The sequence below is a fragment of the Anopheles gambiae genome, chromosome 2 (genome assembly GCF_943734735.2).
Source record: "Anopheles gambiae chromosome 2, idAnoGambNW_F1_1, whole genome shotgun sequence".
Classification (NCBI taxonomy): Eukaryota; Metazoa; Arthropoda; class Insecta; order Diptera; family Culicidae; genus Anopheles; species Anopheles gambiae.
Window position 1 is genome coordinate 93955222 of NC_064601.1, and position 21146 is coordinate 93976367.

At 43.7% G+C, this 21146-nt stretch overlaps 1 protein-coding gene across 4 annotated transcripts in view; it reads right to left on the bottom strand.

The window, feature by feature from the left end:
- Positions 1 to 18261, bottom strand: part of LOC4576286 (uncharacterized) — a 42894-nt gene extending 24633 nt beyond the window's left edge. For 2 of the 4 annotated variants that reach the window (XM_001237744.2, XM_061646960.1), the window contains exons 1-2: positions 17611 to 18261; positions 5004 to 5208 (exon numbers count right to left, since the gene is read on the bottom strand). The gene's annotated coding sequence lies outside the window, so the exon portion shown is untranslated. The remainder of the gene's footprint in view (positions 1 to 5003; positions 5209 to 17610) is intronic. The other 2 variants (XM_061646961.1, XM_061646962.1) reach the window with 2 other exon arrangements.
- Between the last annotated feature and the right edge of the window lie 2885 nt (positions 18262 to 21146).

The window sequence follows — 21146 nt, forward strand, 5'->3', positions numbered from 1 at the left end:
ATTTGGTAACTCTTAAGTTTTCTCCCCTCGAGCTCGTGTGGTTCGTTAATACTGGGTTAGCTTTCCGGGGATGCTTTTAGGAACTGTGATGCCCCCAAAAAAACACACACAGAAGATACCCGCTCCTTCTCTTGTGAATATGTAAACATACGAGTTGATAGCTTACTGCTCGGGAGCAAATGATGCCTACATAAATCATTCTCGCCGATATGTTTAACATAAAACTACGATAAATATTTGAGCATGATGGCCATTTTGGGGTAGAGAAATGGGAGTTGCTGCAAGTTTGTCGGGCAGAAAACTGGCTGCTTCCAAATGGCAACTGGTGTTAAAGAGATAGGGCTAGCACGCACGCACACGCCAGTGTCTTAACATTTCAATCTGAGCATATCCCTGCTCCTTTCCAATACTGCCGGAAGGTTGAGCAATTTATCATAAAGTTGATATTTTTGGAAGGGTTTTCAAGTTGCTGTTGTTTTTTGGAGCGTAGTTTGTAGTCTTAATCTTTACTGATGCTCTTTGCATTATAGCTTCCAATCCGCAGACATATAAAGTGTACATTAGAAGTGTGTCTTTATGGGGTATGAACTGAAGTAGATGGAATTCCTTTGCATGTGCTTCATTCCAGCTGAACTCATTCCACCCAGCGCCTGCTTCTTCTATTGGGATTAATGCGGGTGAGCTGATGCTTTGAGCTGCTACTGCTGCATCCAAACCCAACTACCATTCACATTCAACAACTTGCCAACGTCTGCTCCTACCATGTGCCGTGTGCAGTTTATATTGTTTCAGCTAAGTGTTAATCACGACCCAGCTCCTCGCCCTTTAAGTGTGCGCCTCAAATGACATCACGATGAGGGGTTCCTTTTTACACAGCTTGGTGCAAATGTCACCCACCGTCGAAAAGGTTCCGCTCAATGTAGGCGGGGGCACTGAACCTCTCAAAAGGCATCCTTCATTCTGTCCGCATCACATCATCGCAAAGAAACGAGAAACAAGTAAAAAAAGAACAGGATGGCAAGGCGGCAACACGGATGGCACACGGTGTCTTGCAAGCGGACACACAGTTTGTGCAGCATCATTCAGCGTGTGGCGTACGGTATTCATCGTGCTTCAGCATCACGTTTGCTCGCTGACGATGATGAATGCAAGCAGCAAGCTGCTGCGTGTGCTGTCGCATGTCCCATGTCCTACGGACCCATCCGTCTGCTAATTCCATTTCCTCCCAGGACTGTTGTGTGTTAGGTGCTGGCCTTTGACACGCATGTGAGAATGAGCATTGACGAAGTGGCATACAAACACACAATCAAAGAGAGAGAGAGAGAGAGAGAGAGAGAGAGAGAGAGAGAGAGAGAGAGAGAGAGGACACTGGAAACTGGACCCAAAAGGAAAGCAGGGAGTAACGCGTTCGCCATTGAAGTGTTCCACGGGGGTTGCTTTCGGTCAGCTTTGCAGATGGGTTCTCTTTGCTGCTTAGAGACGCGCGTCAAGACTCCCGCACAAACCGGGGAAGCGCAACCCGAAGGATGTGCTTAATGTGCTTGCCCTTTGTTCTTGGGCCGGTGTCGTGCTTTCTTTCCGTTCTGGGGTGCGAACACGCAGCAGTCACAGCCCGGCTGGATGAAAGGAGCATTGGATCAGCAGTCTAAATAGGATCCACCAACACGGTACGATGGCCTTCTCTGTTTTGGCCACAGTTAAACGGTGCTGCTGGAGGGTTCGTGCTTTAGCGCTGAAATACGTTTCCGAGGATAATAATTGCCGGCTCGGTTTCCGAAACAAGAATGCCACACAATTGGGACCTGATGAAGTGTGCTCTCAACGGACGGGCTTGAAACTTCTTTACAAATGAAATTGCTTCCAGAGCTTCCCGAGCAGCAACAACAAGGCACAACACTAAAACAGCGGAGGACTCTTAAATCAATAACTCACCCTTGCCATTTGTCTGCGCTCAATTAGATCCTAACGTTGAAGAAGAAGTTCATTGAAAGCTCTCTTAAAATGCAATAACAATTTATTATATGATCGAGTTTGACGTTTTAAAGTCTCATCAATTGTCGATGACTTCTCCCCCTCCCTGCACGCGGGTTGCTCTGGGTAGGGGGGGGGGGGGGGAGAAAAGCGAAATAAATGGACTCTAAAATCAGTCCCCGCTGCTCCCTGTGAGTGCATCAATACATCGGTGGAAGCGAATCGAACAAATCTTGCAAGAAATCAGCAACATAAAACAGCATACCATTAGTCGGCAAAGTGAAGCGCAACATAATTGCTGCTCGAGAGCCGGCGGCACAACTTCTGCGGCCAGACCGTGGCACACACACCGACACACACACACACACAGCCACTCCACTGGCCGGTTTGTTTTACGACCGAACGATCGAAAAGTGGTTAAATTTGTGCAATGAAATGATGAAACAATTATTGCGTTCTTTGATCAGATTGTGTGGAAGTCCCGTTGTGGACTGCTACTGCCGGAGTGGAGGATTCGAAAAGAGCGAGAGAATAAAACAGAGGGAATGAAATTTAGCTTGAAATTGTTTCCGATTTCTAGTTGGTTGCTGCCGGACAAAAACAAAACACACTCACACACAGAGAGTCAAACGGTCGGGACGGTTTTTGCTGTGCGAGAAAAGTTATGAAGTGCCTTGCGCAACATTGTTGCCGTTGTTTTGCTGGTGAGCTGTGTGGTCCAGTGCTGGGAACAAGCTTCAAGGCGGAGGCCCAATGCTTTCTTGCTGTGCTTTTGAGATGTCAAAACAACTGCTGGAGGATCTTTTGCCGTATGTTTCGAGCATCCCCGGAGGCAGGGCGTTTCGGAAGGACATATGCAGTTGCAGTTAAACTTGAACATGCAATTAGTATTCTGGGAAGTAAGGCAAGGGACGCTGTTTCTTTATGCCATTGTCCGCCTATCGATAGAAGTAGGAGTCTGTGTGTGTGTGTGTGTTGCTGGCAAGTGTAGGGCAAGAATTAAATAACATTGCCGCTGCAGTAGCAGTGGCACTCACAGCCAAACCGGTGACGTCGGCAGGAGATTTCAATCCCAAGTGTGGTTTCCTGTGCGACAGTATAATGTCTACATCCGGCCAGAACGTTCCTGCTTCCTGCTGCTGCAGCTTTCTGCTCTTATGCACAGCCTCATGTCATTAGCTTTTCATTATCGTCCTCCACCAGCCAGTGCAACGGTAGTGGCAGCAGCAGCAACAACAAACAAACAAAACTGGAAAATAAAAACAAGCTTTAAGGCTTTTGCAAGGGCAAAGGCTTCGGTGGCGATATATATCCTTCGTACGACCTCCCCAGCTTTTCCTGTTGCTGCAACTCTAAACCTTGTCTGTTGCAACTTCTCATTGCTCCCCTCGGTGTATGTGTCGCCGTTTCCCAGACTCGCCCAGCCCGGAAGCCATGTTTATTTGCCCCCCCCCCCCCCCTGTTGTCCACCCAACTTGCCCGCCCCGTTTCATTATGTAGTTTTGCGGGTTCTAATGCGGTTCGGTAAGCACAGATATCCTGCTTCAGGCTTCGCTTCTTTGCCCATGGGGGCCGCGGCAATGAGTGGAACTTTCTTTCTGCGGTTTGCCACACAAAGTTCACCGCATGCGCCTACTCGGCCTGGCGTCTGCCTCGTGTCTGTGGTGCACTGCTGCACATGAGTGCATGTTGCATGTGGCATCGAAAAAGGGGGGAGGGGGGGGAATAATATAATCCCTCAATGAATTTCTGCCACGCGGGACAGGGCGGACGGAAATACAAATGAGCAAACGTGCTCATGGAGCGTACGCTAATTTGCGTAGTTGCAGCTGCAGCTTGAGTGCGCTTGCTGGGACGAATTGCTCTCTCGGCTGACAGGGAAAAGAAAAAGCAAGGCTTAGGCTTAGGAAGGGTTGGAAATGTGGCTCGGTTTTATTTTGTATGTTTTGCTGGGAAGAATCATATCTGTCAAGTTAGTGGTTTCGTGGTAGCAAATCAGTCTTTTATGTTTAATTACCATACTCAAACCAGAAAAAAAACTATTTTTCCATACAAACTGAAAGATATGTTGTTGTGCTAGAAATAGCTTCAACGAGTTGCACTCTGCACACAAACAAACCACTCCATCACATTGTTTCAATTATACAGTGCACAAAAGTGTACACGGTATCAAGTAGCCGTACTCGTGCCGTCAGTCAGTTCTAGTGACAGAGCGCTAGTTGTGCTCTTTATCGGCATCCCAAGCCAAGCAGCAGCCACTCATACTCGGCATAAGCAGCTAGCAGCTTGGCCGCGGCTTTTCAGCGCGAAAGAAAGCGCAACTCGATGACTGTCCTGTAGAGTGTAGGGAACACGCGGAAACAAACTCTCTAAGGACACGAGCAGACAAAAGTAGGCAAAGGAGAACCTTTTCCGCTTTCAGCCGGAGCACTTCAGCCTCGTCAACAGGGACGTGAACGGGCACACACTTGAAAGGATGCATCGTGTGAGGCTCGGCTAAGCTTGAGTTGAGTGCTGAGGTGCAGGAAATCATGTAGCTATGCCTTTTGCGTACTAACAAGTGGTAAACAGTGTGTTACGTGCAACGTCCCGGTTATTTAGAGTCAATAGAAAGGCGAATGAAGCTACATTTCAAACTAAACCTTGTTTAATATCATGGAACATAACATAGAGTATTTGAGTCGTAGAAAAATGATTCAAATAAAATAAAGCTTAATTAAAGATGGCTGAAGTTATCTAAGACATTAAACGCAATTGATACCAGCTTCAAGCTTGACTTCATCATCCCGTACCAATCGGCCCAGCACACTGCAGGCATTTTCGAACAAAATTGTTAATCAAATAAATTCCATTCCCCCAAGTATTTCATAAGCCGCATCCGCATGCTGTTTGATGAAATTTTGCACAAGACTTAGCACGACGCAAATATTACCCCCCGCACTATTCTGAGCGCACCCGGCTGTGTTGGTAGAATGCTCTGCAAAATGTGAGCTGGCAACAACAAAAAAATCCTCCACCTCATCCCAGCTTACCGTCATCGTGCAAGTCGTACACGTGGATGATCCGATCCGTTGCGGCGCAATGTATCGATGAAGGTCGGATGATAGTCGGCTTGCCTGCAGCCGCATGGCTTATAGTGGAGAGTCGTGCGGCATCTGGAAGGTGTTTGCTGTACGTAGCGTCTGCGGAAGAAGAATCTGGCGAAACGGCTTCGCGTGAAATGATGATGGTGTGAATCTGGGGGAAGAGAAGACACAGACAGGCAAGGATGAGCGAGATTCTGATGCAGTGTTCGTGCAGACTTTGATCAATTTACTTCATGGTGTGGCAGTAAAGGATGGATCAAAGTTAGCAGACGATACTACTATCGCCCCGTGAACGATGAGTGCATGAAACATGGTGTTAAAAAGTACGGCAGCACAAACAAAAAGAAACTCAAGCCCGAGCAAGTTTATTGACTGTGAAACCGAAACTGTCTGTGAGTTAATAAAGTTTTCTGTACTAAAGGGCTCAGGTGCTTTAAGGTAAGGAATATTGAATTATTACTGTAATATTTGCGGTTAAATGGACTTGTACGCGTTACATTAAAGCAAACAAAATGGGCTCTTAGTAAGGCTCTGGTATTATTTAGGTACACAATGTTACCCTCTTATGAATCGACTGAGGCTCAAGAAAGTAATTCCATTATTAGCTAGTGCGTTCCTGGAACCTCGCATCCCGAGAAATACCCCGTAAGACGGGCGTCTGCTGCTCGTAGACCCATCGGCGTGCGTGTGAGTATACTTTGCACCAAATAACGTAACGAAGAAACAATATTATATGACCCCGAGGTTTCATCATCGCACCCTATTTCGAACGGTTGAATCGATTTTTTTCCCCGAGAAAGTAATTTGCCCGTTTGATTATCACGCTAGCACTAGCCTTATAGAGGCAATGTTCTGTAGGCACTAGCAACGATCGGTAGGCAATGTTGTGGGGAGATGCCTTCCTTTCCGAGAAGTTCCCTGGAGAACTTTATTGCCCTATTCGCCTAAAGTCCTGAAGGAGCCATTCTAGTTCGCAATAATGAAGCATTCACGTACGGGAAAGTACGTTCCGTCCTTGTGGCGTGAGTAAATGTCTTGTATGAAGCTCCTTTGCCGAGGGGATTGTACATTGTTTGCGTTTATTAAATTCGTATTTTTCATTACCCATTAGTTTGCATGTACGGAGCATATCGGTAATGAAATATTTAAATGTGTCACTATTTCTAACGAATCTGTATTCAATGTACGAGTCGAATGTACTGCTCCTGTATGTTTTGCTGCATCGGGAGAGAAAGCCTGCCGAATAAATTGCTCTCCACCTTAATTGATTTCACTTCGAATCCAAATTAATGCAAAGCAAGTGACCTAAATTTAAATTCAGCCTTGTGCGAGGTTTCATGTGCAGCATTCCGGGTTCATTAGGCATTCAATATGTTCGACTGTACGTAAATGAATGTTGTTGTTTTTGCTCCTTTTTTGGTCTACTTCATTTTCAATTCATGCAACTATTGTTTGTTTGGGTTTGAGCTACTTTTTAACAACGATTATACATGACACAGCAGGAGAGAAGCTTGGAGAAAATTAAAAACAACACCATGCATTTGCCTGCTGACTAAACATTTGCATCGACGGTGAATGTGAGTGGCATTGGCCGGAAAAAGGGTAGAATTAGAAGAAAATAAATTAAAGCTCCAATAAATGAACTAAATGGTTTTCTTGCTAACTTTTTGCATGTCACGCTTTTCTATGGATGAGAAAAGGCTGGAATTCTGAACAACATTGAAATCCTTTTTTTATTAAGTATTAGTTTTCAGTTTATATTCTTTAGTCTATTGGAAACGGCACTACTTTAACGATCTAAATCTCGCGAAATCCTAAAATCGGAAAGAATGGCAACCATTTTGACATAGCCTTTTCTCATCCCTTATCAGCCCAGGAAGCAATAGAATCTTTTCTGCACCATCCGGCAGATCCGGCCAACCTCCTGCTGATTGATGGTGGAAACTAATTTCACTCATCATCGAGCTGCAATGCATGAGCAGTTATTACAAATTACGCTAAACACCTTTTAGCTTCACAGCGACCGACGTAGTCGAGCTGTGTTGTGATTTCCTGCTTCCTGTCTTTGCGCACATGAACGGAAACAATGAAATGTGTTGGCTTGCCGGCCAACAATCGCGAGAACATTCTACATCAAAACGAAAAAAAATCAATTACTTCAAACCGACAGCCACCAGTTGCCACCGGTCGAGTCTTGCTCTTTCCCCGGAAATCGGTTGATCCATCCAGCTCGATCGCAACGAAAACAATTTCCGGCCTATCCTCCAAACCCAACCCAAACGGAGAGAGTGTTCGGATGATGGTTGTAGCGATCGTTTCATTAAAAAAGGCGTTCGCGTTTGCGTGACTAACGAACCGGCGAAAAAGGAAGGATATTTGCGTGACGAGCCACGATGTTGCTTGTACCGTGGCCAAGATTGCTAACAGGTTGCCGTGCATGGGGGTTGCATGGTTTGAAGGAAGCCATTTAACCTTTCGCGTAGGCGCTGCCAAAGGCCAAAAGGTCCACTGCGGCAGCGGTTGATATAGGGATTTGTTTTCCCACCGAGACAGGAAATCAATAAAGTAAGCAAAAGGGTCTAAGTAGCAGTTATCGTGTTGAGCAAGGGAACGGGCAGAATAAACTTGGTACCGATTTCAATATAATGATAAATGAAAAATAGCTATATATCAAACAAAGCACCCGTTGTGTGTCTTTTGATGGTAGCTGTACATCTATTGATTATTATCTCTACTCTGCGCGGATGGTTGATGAGCCACTTTTTACCAGCTGCAACTTCAATGCTTTATTGATAAGACTTCTAACATTCGGTGGATAATTGATGATGATCCAAATATGCGAAGCACATCCTCTTTACCGCCTTTCCATCCATTGCCGAAACCACCCTGCGCACCCTATTGGTAGCAACTTTCCGGACAAAAGTTTCTCGAAAAATCGATCAATTTGCTTAACGTTCAAGTGGTGCTATTAAAATTCAACACAACGCACGAATTGTTTACCGACTCTGCCACGGATGACCCAGTTAAAGTTTACCCGTAGGGTATCACGTGACGACAACGACGACGGTTGGGGCTTTACAAACGGTGCTGATCGAAATACAAAAACAGACGACGGGAGGTTCTCTCACAACAATCACCGCATCGCATCGAAGCAGTTCGGGCAAGGGTAAAGCTTTAAATGGGAGAAACAAGAATAAAGCAACATTCTGTATTTATGAGCTTTAACTACGGCTTGTGAATGCGAGTGGAAGGACAATAATTTGAAGAAAAAATCCTTTTTCACAACCCTTTTATCGGTTAACAGCAAGCCAAGCAGTAGTAAAAAGTGGTTTTAATTATTTTTTAAAGTAAGCTTAAGACGCGACATGAATTGTTTTTAAAAACAAGGACATCTCCTGCACAAAATGAAATTTCAATCATTTTCACACAACCAAACGTGTCAACAAGCATTAACCTTGGTACCCTCGGTTTGCATATTATGCACTAAATTATGCATTAATGAGCAACGCTCTTTGACCCGTTCCGATTACTTTCCAGACGCCTCGCTCTTCTGCTGTCTGCTCGTTGACCTCCGCGCAAGATAATTGCCGTGTGTTTTGGGTAATCTTGCTGTGGAGGTAATTTAACAAGAGCTGCTCCATAAAGGCAAAACGGGAAGGAAAACCCCGGTTTAAACCATTTTACCATTGCCATCCCATGCTCGGTAGTGTCGGTTGGCGTTCTGATTACAGCCGGAGAACGGTTGCAGACACGAGGAGAAATGTGTGCACGAGCTGAGCGGCAGCGTTTGGTTTGGAATTAGTGTGATGTAGGGCTTTTTATTGCGAACCGAGGTGTAAACGAACCGGCGGAAGCATTTGGGGTGGAATTTGCATAACTATTATTGTTATAGTTGAAATGAAGTGCTAAAGGGGATTTAGTATGGAGTGGTTTGGTGGAGAAGAGCATTAATTTAGCACGATAAAAATCGAAAAGCTGTTTTAGTAAGGATAAACAGGTTGGTTGACAGAAATGTTTGTTTAATTTTTACGATTTAAATTATTAGCTTTAACTCGTAGTGTTTGATTTGCGTCAGTAATGTGTGTTTGATTTTGTATTCCAGGATGTTCGATTACAATACCAACGATTGCATCCGATTATGATGTCGTTGCGAGAAATTGGAATTACTTCCCTTTGTAATTGATGTTAAGTACCAATTAGGGAAAGTGGGAAGCAAAGCAAAAGAGATTTAAATTAAATGGATTAAATGGATTTACAGGTAACAACAATTTGAATTATCTCGGGCATTTTCCGGTTATTAAAGGACCTTTGGCAAGCATTGATACATTCAATAGTAAACGATTATGTTTGATCATATTTGAATTGGATGACCCAACTTTCCAGAAGCAATACAATTAAAACATTCATCTCAGTCTGACTGACTGAGGTCAGTGTTATAGAATGCCGAACAGCATGTTTAAATTGAGAGTCATCGAGCTTATCGTGAGGATGCAACTCACACACGGGGAGATTTCTCTTCGGTCTGTCTATTCTCGAGTTGTACCAAGGACATTCGATTACGTCGATTAGCAAGCTGTCTTTCCTAGAGGGCTTCAACATAAACAGAAATCACCTCCATGCTTCTCGCAATGGATCAGTGTCAGAGCGTGTTTTTAGTAGAATTCGGTCTAGTACACCTTTAGTGTAATTCGATTTGCAGCTAGATTTCAACAACAAAACTCTAACTCCACAGCTCACAGGATATCTTGTGAGCTTTGCGAGAACCACAAAGCTAAGGGAAAGCTGCCTTGTATGCGCCAGGTGGGAACGAGAAGGAGAGAAAGAGCTGCGAAATAAGCTTAGCAAATCATGAAATGAAGATTGATGAGATTTAATTAGTTACACACGAGGGTTTAGCCATTGTTTAACGAGCGTTGGTGGTGCACCTGTGGTACGGAAAAGGAAATCACTGAACCGGAGACAAATAGCTTTTTCCATGTAGACAGAACGGTCGGGAACGCTGTGTTTGTGTAGGTGCGATAAAGAGGTATGATAATAATTTGACCAACAAGTGTGCCCGCAAGTTGTTGAATGATTAATGATGGAAAATATGCAGCTACAGATGGGGAACTATGTAGGTAAATATCGCTCTAGCTGCGAAAGGTTTAAAGAGGGGCTGCCATACAAAGAAAAAGTATTGAGAAAAGCTTGTCAGTCAGAAAGCCACATTAAAGACATGGGTTGTCCAACTCACTGTCATTTTACGCGATATTGGATCGTTTGATTGATGTTTGATCGAACGACATTTCCTTACGCCTTCCTTTCTATTTCCTTTGAGCCTAAGGACAACAAAATGAATGAAAATGATGGTATGTTCGAAAACCGTGTCATCCTGTCTGACTCACCATTCAAATGCTACACGCTCGTTCGCTAAGCGATCCTAAGCATGTAAGAATGCTGCAGTGAATGTGCCTGTTTTTGTACACGCTTTTTCATGAAACAAAACAATGTTGCAACGATCGGCCTGTTCGTATGTGTTCCACCGGACATGCTTGAATGTCAGCTAACGGGGACAACCCTACGCCTTTGCCGCTTCTGCTCAGCATCATCGGTTTGGTATTTCGTTTCGGGCATGCCGTTCCGTTAGCGCTTGGCCTCTATTAGCGTGGCGTGGCGTGCCAACATTCCTGGGCGATGTCAATCGCAAATCGGTTGCTCCCCGTGACAAAACGCTCCCCGCTAAGGAAACACCCGAGACACACGAGACGCGCGAGGCTACGATTGACTGCGATTTATTCGATCGTTAGAGGAAGGACGGCAGGCATTACGTGTCAGCATCCTTTTCTGGTTTCGGTTGCAGTGAGAAAAGCGAATGCCGGGAAGACCATCTTCTTTTGTATCTGCTCTCTGTTTGCTTCTCTTTAGAGCAGCGTACGTCGAAAGCGAAATGCCAAACCTTTCACAATATTGTCAAGGATCGATGGATACACACACACAAAAACCAAAACAAAAAAAATATGGGAACAACTTTTGCATTCCAGGAAAAAACAAATATTGCGAAGAGAAAGGCATAATGAAATGATGCGCATGTTCTACGCGGCAAGAAAATCGCACGGTATGACAATAACACACACAAAAAATCCCCCTGTGCGAAACAAAAAAACGGACGCTCTGTGACACCCTGAGACATAACCTTTTTTTTTTTGTTTATGGCATAGTGACGTGCGATCAGGCCGTTTATCGGTGTTAAGCTTGATCAAAATTGATTGATGTTTGTCACTGGGGCGTGATAAAAATCGCTTAAATGGAAATTTTTGGCTTGCAACCAGGGCAATCGGGCCGGGTTGATGGCGGGGGCGATACGACATCGTTTTGGAGGTCGAACATTCGCGCACACGACATCGCTCACGGACAGGATTATGCGTATTGAGACAGGGCGTGAACGGACGTGACGCTTGTTGGCGTTGCTTTTTCTTTCTCGTTTGGTTTTACCCTTTGTTTTGTGGAGGTGGTTGTGATGTAACCGTGAGGTATGGAATTTGGTTGGAACGTTTATGATGCCTGTCACTGGCGTAACTATGGCCTGGATTTGGATCGTAGCTAAGGGCTGCATTCGTTATTTGCAGGTGGGAATTTTTCGCACGGCACGTATGCAAAATTTTGCACCGATTTTGCGTAAAAAGTACTATGTTATCGTGGGAAAAATGAACAAATTTTTTACCGTAGGGTATTCTAACATAAACGAATTTTGCTATAGACATCGTATGCTGTATGATTTCGCTATGATCATTGGATGTATACTACTAGTAAGGCAATAATAGGTGAAAAATTAAAAACTCGGTACAAAAAAAGCCTCAACAAAAAAAAACATAAACGTAAGAGATCAGCCACTATTTTCATGAATTTCAATGCATATCTCACTTGCAGCACAAGTGCCATCAGCTCTACTCAAAACATTGCAACGCACGAAAAAAATATTTATTAAAAAAAACTTTTATTCGCACAACCATGACCCCTTCTTATGGCTGAAAACATTTCCAAAATATTCTTGTGATCGAGCATCCTTTCATTCTTTCAAACGTGAGGTATTGTAGACCTGAAAAAAAACTTCCGCTTACCGGATAAATATCATGTTTCGCTCTGCGCTTTTCAATGAAGTATTTCGCTGAAGTAATTGCTCGAGAGCGTGCTCGGGGATGGGAATTTCGGCAGTTTTTCAACTTTTAAGCACCGGGTTTTTTTTTAAATTCACTGGATGACCAGCAGCTGGACGAAGCAGTGGAGTAAATGGAGCCAAAAAGCTGGCCTTCATGATAGTGATAGTCAAGTGTACGTGGGGTTATATCTCCCAAAGCGTTACAGAACGGAAGTGTGAAAGCTGTTGACGATTGCAACATGAATTGCATTTACGCTCAATTTATAGCCTTTGAGTGATCGTTGTACAGGAAACTGATTCATAATATAGTGAAGGTGCAATGATAGAAAGAGTAAAAACACTTGAAACTATTTAAAATTACTGCCTTTGATAGCTATTAACAACTATTTCAAGCTTTCTCTTTTGAAAATTGTGTTTGAAAGTTCAAGTGTCTTTCGTTAGCACTACTTACAGTTGACACCATTTGGCACAAGCTTTTTGATCTTTATTACTGCACTAAAGCAATAAATGTTACCCTTTCTCCATCCCAAATAACACCCATCCATTTGTGAGATGTTTTCGCATTGCTAAATATCCTTCTCCCTCAATCAATTCCTCAAAAGTCAACATCGAAAATAGCATCTCCCCGGGGGGAATGGACCACCATTTGTTAGTGACACCGTTGCTCGGCTTAGCAAAAACCAAAAACATCCGCCTGGCTGCTGGTTGTTCTCTTGTATCCCTTTTTGCTTTTTTGCTGGCAACTGCAGGGCACATTCCGAGGCACCACTCGAGGTCGTGCTCGATGAAAAAGTTAAACAGTGTGTCACAGAGCCGTAAAGTGGGGCAGGGATGGACATGACCATGGGTTAGGGTGTAGATGTAAATAAGCACTGTTTATTGCTGTCTCCCCAAAAGTGTTCCGTATCGGAATTCTTGTTCGGAACGATAAAAAAACGTTTGTGTAGACGAAAAACAGTCTAGGGATTTGATAGGGCAAGTTGGAGATATTGCTGGTCCGGTTTTTTTATTGTTACTTTTCCTTAAGTGAGATGCTTGGAGAAGTGGAGTGCATACATGAAGTACAATTATTTTGCTACAAAAACAATGTTTCAGATAGTAAAGAAGTAGTAAGGGTTTTTGCTATTTTAGAGAAATATGTTATTGCTAATTTGAACTGAGAAGCATTCGTACAAGAACGTTACGATGAGTGTTTTGCAGTACGTTTTGAGAAGCTTTTTATTAGTGAAGTTCACATTTGTACTATAAAAGCATAATGCTACTAACCCTTGCACTGCTTGCAGGACAATCGCTCTCATGTACTGCATATGGCTGCGATTGAAATGATTTAATTAAAAGATAAATGGATGCCACTTACTTCGACAAATGGTAGCTTCAAAGCTAGAAAGTCATTCAATTAGAATCCTCCCATCGGAGATACATCCTCCCTTTGGTTATCTGTATTGTATACGAGGCATGAAAAATGGCCGCAGAGATAGGGACATCTAGTTGGGTTGTGTGTTTGTTAGTTCACTGCAGATGCTTTATCATTCATTCTAAAATTCAATTCAAACCCAAATCTGATAGAGCGTTCCGTTTTGCATCCCGAACAAACTTGTTTTCCTCTAATCACTTATCTATACAAATCTGATACATTTGTTCCCCCGGGGCAACACGTTTCCACGACACACCGCAATAATGACAGCATTTCCCATTTTTAGCACAAAACCCTCCCCCCCCCCCCCACCACAACAGCGTATAATTTAAAACGGTAACATTAGTCTCGGCCGGAGCCGCATCGATCACACGATTAGTAAAAGTGTGTAAATTACTCCGCAAGCAGTGACGCCGTTCCTCCGCCATCGCTTTTCTCCAACTCGCAACTCCGGGGCACAGAGTTGAAAATTAATTATAAACAATCAATTCGACATTCTCGACATTCGGCGCTACGGCGAAAGGAAGTCAAAGTCGGTGGTTTCTTAAGTTTAACGCCACACCGCCACACCGCCACATCCTGTTTCCGTTGGCGATGGCGTCGATGGGTTCGGAGCTCGGTGCTTCCATGGCTAGGATACCAGGCACTACGCTTTTTAATCACATCAAGCTGTTGAGTTTAATCAAATATCCGCCCTGTCGTCAGATGCTCGCTGTGTACGTGTGTGTGTATTGGTTGTGCAAAGAAGTGTGTGGGGGCATTAGCACGAGGGGGTGAGGTTTGTTTTTTGTTGTTGTTCCGGGAAAGCTTGCTGGAAAGCGCAAAAAGGAAAACGAAACTGAAATTTATTGGACACATCGCTTCCTGCGCAGGGATCTGATTGTGTTTGTGTGTTGGTTCTGGGTTGCTTGTTACAATCGTTTCCTGTGCAGCTACATGTTTCGCTTCATTAAAGGCGGATTCAATAGGATTGGTGGCTGGATTCAGCAGCTTACTGGCAATGGTGATGGTATTTATTGGAAGCTTTCGTGTGTCGTCGAGGTAGAGAAGCTTCTATCCTTTTGCGCTCAACCATTGGTCTTAGCTACTAACTCTGGAACTCTTTTGAGGCAGAGAACCATTGATATTCCTGTATCTTTTTGTGTACAAAATCATTTTTTTCCAAAAGTATCGAAATGTACACATTAAGTCAAATTATTTTCCTTTTTTCATCATAAAGTTGTTGATTGCTTTTAAAATAATCAAAATATTTATATCCTCTTCGCTGTTCTATAAAAAAACGATAATCAAATAGACATTCAAACTGAAATGGAACTGAAATTAGAGCTCTAAACCCACAATCAATTCTTTCAATCGTCCTCTTTGATCGATTGCAACCCTCATCTCGCACCCTCGGGTGTATGAAAATGTTCGAGAGTAAACATTTTTGTTAGAATCAAAGAGCAGTGCCAGGAAATGTAAAGAGCACTTCATTGGATAAACTGTTGGAAAGGTAGCTACAGGATTTAGACGTATCTTAGTGTAACGTCGAACGTGTGAATGTCAAATAGGTCAATTATAATGTATATTGATTGCGAAACAGGAGCTGTAGAGGTAAACATCTGTCATATCACGGAAAAACCCCATCGTTCATTTGATGCAAACATCACGATTGATCACGAAGATCTCACTATTCCACGAAAAAGAGTCATTTTTTACGTTCGCAATTCGCTTGAATTAGTAAAACTGAAGTTTCGTTCCCCTTGTGCAATTGCCATGCAAAAAAAACGGCAAACTAATTTCAAACGAAAAAAGCTCGCAAAAGCACCATTCGCCAAAGCATCCTGATTAAACGGAAAAGGAGGAAAAAATAGAGCGCAAAAAAAACTCCTCCAACTAACTGATCACATGTGACGTTAGTGCCGCTGTGCGTTGTATGTGAAGGTCTCAGGATGCGAGCGAATGGAATGGAAGAAGCAGCAACAACCCCTCGTCGAACACCATCGATAACTGCCATTCGACTGGCAGTTGGGTGAAAAACGTATCAACAGTAAAAACTGTTCGGCGATCGAACAGCGGTGCAAACAAAACACAAACAAAAAAACCCAAAACCAGCCAGGATGGTTTGCACTTTTTGACAGCTCTGTCTTTTGTGAGTGTTCCGGTCGTAGCACGGCAGCCCTGCCCGACACCGACCGACAAGAAGCTGACTGCGATGAAGTGGCTGTCCACACTTGCGGGCATTTATTGCGCTCGGTGGAAAACGCGTTGACGGCAGAAAAAAAGGCAGAGGGTGGGATGAATGTGAAAACAAAAAAGCACACCATTTCCGTTCGCTCTGCTGGTTAGTTTTCGATACGCAATAGAAAGCACAATACCGTTTAGCGATCGATGGGAGCAGATGGATGAGGGTTGAGGTATGAAACAATCCTTTAAATAGAGCAATCAAGCGTTAGAGTCTGTTTTTGAATAGTATTTCCTTATTTGAATCTAATAGGTATTGAACTTCAAGAAACCATTTGAATTATTTCACTTCTTTTTAAAGCATTAGTCGCTTATTGCTTAACCTTTCCGTTGTAATCGATAGTGCCCAACAAACACATACACACAATAACCGTCTGTGGAACATGATAACGGTCACAATATGCCAACAAGTAATCGCTTTCGAGGGCGGAGGAGCAGGGCCGGAACCGGAAGGTCGTCTGCTGTGCGATGATAAATTCACATTAGTCTGTACGAAATTAAAGACCTTTTGTTGCTCGCCAGTCCCAGTAGGTAGTTATTACTGGGGCCTTATCGTGATAGGCACAAGGCACACGGTGCGAATAATAAACCTTCCATGTCCGTGTGTGTGTGTGTGTGCATTCAAAGCGATTGAATGGGGGATGGGAAGAGAAAGAATGAGCGGAGAAAGCGATAAGCAGGGCCGGATCTTCGACAACGGAAAGGGTTATACGGGACGATGAGTCCATATTATGGTTAATCGATTCACGTAACAGCAATTTATTTTCGTTCACTACACTAACTCCCTCCTCCTCACCACCTTCCTTTGCACACACACACATGGAGGACACCAAAAACGAAAGGGATCAACCAACACCATCATCGTCGTCGCTGGTCATGATCATCTCATTTGTCAATGGAATCCAAACCGGTGTGACCCAATTTACCCGGGGATGCATGGGAGACGGAATGGGTGTGTGAAGATGAAACGTCGGGGTCGTAACATTTCACATGCATTCAAACATGAAAGCTACCCCACTGGCCGGGTTGCAGAGTTAGAGGCAAAAACATGACAGCAACAACAGGGCAAGGGCTTGGGAAGGGTAACAAAAAGAAGCTTTAGCTTTAGATCGCTCGCTTACAGACGCGGCAGATTGTCCGGGCGAGATACGAATATTTGCATGTACCAATTTCCCCTCCCGTCAATGGCGCACCGGGGACAGGGGGACAAAAAAATAAATAACATTGACCCCTCGGAAAGGACTCGACGGGTGCGGTTGGGATTATATTTCCGGTGCGAGGCACACAGTCGAGCGTGTGTGCGTGTGTGTGGCGCTCAGAAAATGGGGTTCGATCGGTTGCTTTACATGGCAAATTAAATGAGCCCACGCGTCCCCAGGACGGTTAGCTAGGACGGTGGAGAATAAAACCCATCATTTGAGCAAATCATTTGACTGATTCGGGCTCGGTTTTGGGATTTATTTTTAGCTCAATATGGTATTCATTGTAGGTGTTTTTTTTGCCCAGGTTTTGCAGAGTTTTCTTTATTAACAGAACGGTCGTTTTTTGAGGATATAACAGAACCATGCATTCCTGGAAGGATATTTGGAGATATTCAAGGTATGGTTTATATGCTTAAGCATAGAAAAGACATCAAATGATGACAGTTTAATTTTTTTTTTATTCAGGAGTAACGGTCCAAAAAGGCCGTATTGCTTGACAGTTTAAATTAACGTATATAAATATAAATAAACTAAAACAAAACAAAAAGCTTTTCAGCTTGATTGTGGCTTGCTACTTACTAGCTTTGTAAACGGATTGAGTATTTTACACTCAACTTCTTTGGACTGCTCCTTAAATTGCTGCAGCTACAAATCGTTACGTCCACTAATTGAAGGAAAACCCGGAACCCTAGGTGCAAACATCCACCAATATTTCACCCGTCAGTATGTTGACATTGCTTCCATGGTTGGCCTGTATGTCACACCACAAAAAAAAACCGGCATATCACTTACACTTACGCTGTCTCCCGTTTGCTTATCTCTTACTTTCTGCTTTCTAACTGTTTTTTTTTGCCACCAGTTTTTCTTCCTTCCACCACCCCCTCCCTTTTCCTCCTGCTCCACTAGCTGCGTGATTGTAAGCTACGATGCCATTAATGTTACTTGTAAACAAACACCGAAACGCCTACGGAAACCCATCAAGGATTCGTCCTTGAGAACTTTACGCGTCAGACCCGGCCGTGATTTTCGGACGCCGAGCGTGCGAACCCGAGTGATCGACTCGTCCGGACCCGGAACCCGAGGGGAGGATGGGTGAAGGGCGAGAAAAGTCGTTCGTTTGTCGTAATTTTTGGTGTTGAAACTCCGACCTTTTGCGGGCGTAGAGCGACGGCGTGCCTGCGTTGTGCAAACGTCTACGGCAGATACTGAAGCGGATACTGCATGTAGGGCAGTGGTCCTGTGACCGTCCAGTGGAAAATGGTGTCGGGCTGTCGTGTTGTGCTAAAAACTAGTGCTGCCAAAAAGGGGAAGGATGCCGCCCAGCATCCATGCGCCGAGAGCGAGGCACGCGATGGCATGGAATTAATGGTGAGAACCGCGCACCGAATTGAGCGGAGCGAACTAGGCTGAGTGAGCTGAGCGTGGCGCTTGAGTGAGGGGAGAATGTTTTTCCCTGTGAATTGAGCGCTCATCAGCGAGTGAGTGGGGAAATTTATGCTTTTGTTTGAGAGAGGATGCAATCACTGTGAGAAAAAGGCCTTCTCGTGAGCATGACGCAAAACGGCCGGTATGCTTGGTTCTTTACCATCGATGCTGTGCAGGGTTATTTTTGTCGATGTTGTCTAAGGGTATGTTTGGCTCATATATTGAGGTAGACTTATCCAACAAATGCATTTTTCATATGGCTTGCATGATATTGTTTTGTTTTTAGTAATATCCATTACTGAAGTTTCTACAATGATTTTAACATTTTATGTATTTTTTACACACAACTAGGTTATATTTTACATTGTTTTAAATTTCTGTCAATAAACCGTGCTATGAGCTTCAAAATGTGCAAGTAACTTTCACCTGGGAAAATCCTACACAACATGAAAAGCAGATATGAATTGAATATCTTGAATAAAACTCCCCGAAGCGAATGTTCCCTTGATTGCGTGCAAAGACTCGTCATTGAAGAGGCGACCAAAGTTTTGCTCATAGTTTTGGTGGGAGTTTTACTCCCCAAAGCTCCCCGGTAGAAAACTCTGTAGTGCGAATAAATAAAAGTAAAATATAAAACATTCAAAAGCGATAGTTTGACAAGAAGAAAAACGAAAACTAAAAGAAATCCCTGCCTCACCGCGCAAGCAAGCCAAGGAGCCGTGCCCGAAGTCTGCCCGAGAACACACTTCCGTTTCGTTTTACACATTGCCGTTGTAAAGCGTGCTAGCAAAGCAAAGCAGCAGTACCGGAAGTCAGGCAAAACTTCATCATACGCGGAAATGTGCTGAATGGCAGTAAGTGTCACGGTGGGTTGAATGACGGGAGGCAGCTCGACGCGATGGGAGTGCAAACTCGGGGAGGGTTGCGTTTGGTAAACCACATTCCCACACAGTCACACACAGTCAACCACATACGCATTCTACCCCGGGTAGGTGGAATTGAAAATATAAATTATGTACCAGCAACGGATAGAATCTGCACGCGGGTACTACATCGGGCACGTTCGCTCGTTAGATCATTTGCATTTTTATCTTTCGACCTACTTTTTATTGCCCGCCGTGTCGATATTTCATTTTCATAGTGTATGTTGTTCCAATAACTTTCAACCTTTTACCATTTGGCGGTATTTTTTCGAGGGCAGATTTTTTAAATGCTTTTTATTATACCGTACTTGGTGCATGTTTTTTGTAACTTTTTATTGAATCTCATTTACTTCTGTTCAGTATTTAAACATAACATTCCTTCAACCATTGGACGGTAAAACGGCAAACGACAGAGAAAACTATTTCTCAAGATTTTACATGCTAAAACGTTCCAAAGCGTGTTTGCATAAAATCAGTTCAGATCGAACGATTACGGAACAGCTAATACACACACACAGTGACCGCTTGTGTTCCGGGTGGTGTTCGATCGTTTACCATCTCAAAGCGATTGCTTTCGATCGGAGAAATCTTGCCCACGGTTCAATTAATGTAGACAAAGGGGCGTGTTAAAAGCATCCTCGCCCCACGACGCAGCATTTGCATGATAGAATTCTGACATCGCATCCATGGGCAGCGAGGGCAAAAAGCTAACAAAAGAAGTGTGAAAAGTGGCACGTTTATTTTTTTCTTTTCATTTTACACTTCCGCTGCCATTCTTTTAACAAGGTTGTCTGATTTGCATAACACCAGCGAAAGGTTTTCTGCTTACTTTGTTTTTCCAATCTTCCGAACGGGGGGTGACCGATGATCGCTAAGGGCTAAGGATAGTGGTTTGATCGTAGGAATCCGCGTCCGATGAAAGGATTGATTTCATCCCGGGTGGAATGTGTAATCTACGGTAGAAGTAATGATGGTTAAAATGAAGCCATAGAATGTGTTGCGGATTGTCTGTTGTCATTCAGTGGGTGTGGAAATGATAGTTAATTCTCGCTGTCTATCTATTTGGTTTAATATATTTTCTTTGAGCTATAGTATAGACAAGGCATCTTCACTTTGAATCGCTTCTGGAGCTTTTATTTTCATATTTTAATTGAATAAGTGAATCTTCAAACGCACCAAAGCCAACAGAGTTGCGTCATAACAATGGGTAACTTTCCAAAGAAATGACTAAGAAATTTCATCAAACCAAGCATGGCTGCACCCTGAAATATATGCAAGCGAGCGCAGCTTCTATGACAAAAATTCAAAAGCACATTCGTACGCCCCGACCGGGCAGACACTGGGCCACAGCAGGCCCTTATAATCCAATCCGAATGTGCGCTATCGAGCGTTTATAATTTCGACATCTGCATTCATATCTGTCGTAAAATGGTGCAGTAATCTTTGGGCACAAGGTATGGTGCTCTACCCTTTGATGTTGTACGCGCAACATACATGTGAAGGAATTTTGGGGCCCGGAGTGCGCCAAACCGAATGTGTGTCGTTTGAGGTATGCGAGCGTATGCCCGGTAGCCTGGATCATGTTCAATTTCTATACGGTTCGCCACCACAATGAGGTTTATTACGAGTGTATCTTAAACGATACTTCAAAGAAGCTGCTAGGCGTGTGTGTGTGTGTTTGATGGAACCGTCTCAGCTCTGTACGGACAGGAAGTTTTCATTCTAGTTTAAATTGAAAGAAAATAACTGTTGCCATGAGTCGTTCCG